The sequence below is a fragment of the Octopus bimaculoides genome, chromosome 12 (assembly GCF_001194135.2).
Source record: "Octopus bimaculoides isolate UCB-OBI-ISO-001 chromosome 12, ASM119413v2, whole genome shotgun sequence".
Taxonomy (NCBI): Eukaryota; Metazoa; Mollusca; class Cephalopoda; order Octopoda; family Octopodidae; genus Octopus; species Octopus bimaculoides.
The window spans coordinates 44,006,751-44,010,384 of NC_068992.1; the positions used below are offsets into that span (position 1 = coordinate 44,006,751).

The 3,634-nt window shown below is 39.5% G+C and overlaps 1 long non-coding RNA gene across 1 annotated transcript in view; it reads right to left on the bottom strand.

Moving 5' to 3' along the window:
- Window positions 1-3,634, bottom strand: part of LOC128249198 (uncharacterized) — a 96,653-nt gene that overhangs the window by 2,466 nt on the left and 90,553 nt on the right. The window contains exon 3 of the long non-coding RNA XR_008265314.1: window positions 2,233-2,301. This is a non-coding gene — a long non-coding RNA (uncharacterized LOC128249198). The remainder of the gene's footprint in view (window positions 1-2,232; window positions 2,302-3,634) is intronic.

Here is a 3,634-nt window from a genome sequence, read left to right on the forward strand (position 1 = left end):
TATATATATTAGACGTATATTTGATCGGTAGAGGGAAACTACATCCATACTACCCACTACACAACCTGCGAGGTAGTTGGAGCGGTTGCAACTATTGATTCTACTGAGAAGATTCCCCGTGTTCGCTTAGACATCCGGGGACATTTCAATGAGTGGTCGTAATACCTGTAAGAGGAAGCCGGATAGCCTATAAGTGTTGGAGATATTTGCTCTGCAAATTGGCCGGGTAGGGGACCCACTAGGTTACAAAGTGGAAGACAACCTATTGGAGTAGGAGAGGAGATATGTTTTCACTACATGGATTATCTTTTTTTTTGTTTCTGACTCAAAGTGGTGTGATGAACCCAACATTCATCTTGGATTAGGAAACATTTCCGAAATTAATCTGGATCTGCCGCAAACAATGTCAGATTTTTCGTGATGTGATCATCTTGGTGCGCTTTTGATCAGCTGTCAGGAGGCGCGGCACCCACTGAGCAGTAACCTTCATCATGCCACGATATGCTAATAGCGTTGGCTATTTGATTTATAGCCAATCGCCTGTCATCCATCATCATGTGGTGAGTGAAATCAATGTTTTCCTCGGTGGTGGCAGTTGCAAGACGTCCAGAACTTGGGTAATCTTCAAAACTCTTCCTACCGCCCATAAATCCAGCAACCCAATTTTGCACTGTTGATAAAGCTGGAGCGTCATCCCTTAATGTCAGTATGAATGCGCTCGGGGGCTAGACCGTTATTCTGCAAGTACTTGATAACACCACGATGCCAGTTTTGGTTCATTGATAAGAGAAGTCGCTATCAGTTACTTTTGAAGTCTTCTTTAAGAAGTCAGATGTCAGTTTACCCGGAAAGAAACAACGCAGTTATTAATAAGAAAATCTGAAATTAATGCATGCAAGTTTCACAGCTCTAGCATCATTCCTTCATAGTCAGCCTGTGAAAAGTGCCTGAAACCAATTTGGGGCATATACCGCTCAAGGAAGACGTTTTGTCAGAGCTGAAGTGAGATTTCCAACTGAAGAAGCTAAAGAATATGCAAACACAACTCTAAAATGCGACGAACTGCGGCTGATTCCGACATACCTCAGTTGGAGGGTTGTAAAAGTAAAGGTGGCAGAATTACCACCAAGGTAGATATCTCATTGCTTGTGGCGACCGTACTATACGGCAGAGGAGATAAAGCAACCGTTCTCCAAGTCCAAAAAGAAAGTAAAGAAAATTGGTCGGGTACAGAGATGGAACTATTCATTCAGACCGACTAAATAGGCATAGGAGCCATCTCTGACTTGATCAGCCTTCCATATTGTTTGCTGCATTTCACAGCAGCTGAGGGCTGAAGGCTAAGATTTATAAGTTTTCTACTATCTGCAAAAGGAAACAACTCCCTACTGCCAACACGTCTGTTCTGTGTATACTGACTATAGAATCACTACTCCAGAAATTCGAGATGTTGAGGTGCATCTCGAGCGAACTAGAACGTGGGAAAACGGTGTCGCCATACACGAACAACATCACCGGCATAATGTCAGATACCTGGCATATAGATATGATCGGATCTGCTCTAAAGGAAAATAATGTGTTGATGGAACAAAAGTCAAGCAAAGAAAGTCTGTGAGCCTTCACATGGAGAGATAAAACCATGTAGTTCATAACATTTTAGGACAGCTGGATGGACAGACCGATTAAACTGATTGGTGTTCGTGCCCATTACCAAGCTTTTAAGACCCGGAGTTGGTTTGTTTCTGTCCTCGTAACTTAATGGTTTGGCAAGAGAAACCGAATGAATAAGTGCAAAGCTTAAAAAAAAAATAAGTACTGGGGTCGATTCGTTCGACTAAAATCTTTGAAGGCGGTGTTCCGGCATGGACTTAGTCCATTAACTGAAGCAATTAAAAGGTAGAAGATATTAACTGAAGCAATTAAAAGGTAGAAGATGAAACTGCAAAGCAGTCTGTTGAAAATGGTAAGAACAACGGTATCAATACTGCTGCAGCTATATTGGTCGGAATCAGATGTAATTCTCCACAAGATATATGAAAACAGTGAAATCTGTTTACACAGACACACAGACACACACACACACACACACATGCACACATACGTACGCACGCAGACACGCGTACATGCATTCATATATAGACACAAACATACATTTATGTATGCATATACATATGTATATACATGCATACGTTACCCACACACATATACAGAGTAAAAGGTAATATTACATACGGAGCTCATCTTCCTTTTCTACACTCTCTTCCTCCTCTATTACTTCTTATTCTTCTCCTTCTCCTTCTCCTTCAGCACATAAAAAAGAGACAGATCAATACGTTACGCTTCTTTCGTCATTGTACCTGTTGTGCGATCTAGAAATTTAACGCTATTTTTACACAGGAAACGGATTTTGAATATTATTGCTAGGTATCAGTTCACAAAAAATAATTCATATTGGGTTAGTGCTGAATTGAAAATTATATACGGAAGAATGATTGATTCGTTGGCTTATTTTAAAACATTTTATATATATTTCATTGAAGCCGAAGCTCTCTGAGAAGTTAATTCTATAACACGACCTGAGCATTATCAACACTGAATAATTCTTAAGTACAAAGTTACAATCTTTTTTGCATATAACTTGATATAAAAAGACACACACAACACACACACACACACACACACACACGCACACACACACATATACTGGAAAGTTCGCGTACGATACACTAGTGTTTAAAGTTTTCATTGTTTTCTGCTTCTTTGATTATTTGTATTACATTAACACACACATATTTATTTGCTTTTATACTGATGCTGCTGAAGACACGACAAAGAAAGGAAATACTTTTTAGCGTATTTTACTTCGCATCAACGATACTTTCCTTCAAATGTATGTGATTACGCCACCTTGTGTTCCATTAATATTTCTAGTCGTCCTCTCCTTCATGTACACACAAACATCTGCGCGTGTGTGTATACATATATATATATATATATATATCAATTAATCAAAGGACATATTAAGTATGTCTACCTGCTGGAAATAACAGTCAAAACTATTATTTAAATCACCAAAATACACTGATAATAACTACAGAAATCAACCGTCTGAAGGCAAACGGGATAAGACAATCTCTCAGCATATATTCAAGTATTTGGACTTACGTGGACCAGTTTCTGGACTGGCATTACAGCTTCATCTTCCTCAGCATGCGTTACAATGATGGAGAGCCCCAACCCGTCACGGCTTGGGTGTTGGCTTTTTACATTTATGCACTTCCGGCTACTTTGAAAACCTCCACCACAACGAAGTAATATGCACCCCTAAGTGGACATACATAATCACCATGCAGTCTGGCCCATGGGCCATCTATTTTTGGGGCCACGGTTGTCATTTAATGGTAGGCGCTTTTGCAGCTAAGGCACAACCTGTGCATACTTTCACTGATTCTTCAATGTCACGTTGATTGTTGGCCAATATACATAACTTCTCATTTAACCATTCTTTACCTTGTGGAACCGATGCCCTGTAAAGACATCTGAGTCTAAGTTTCAATCTTTTGAGCACTACTAAGTGTCATCTACATTGAGAATCTCTGGATCTCATCTGTGAACTATATATATATATATATAT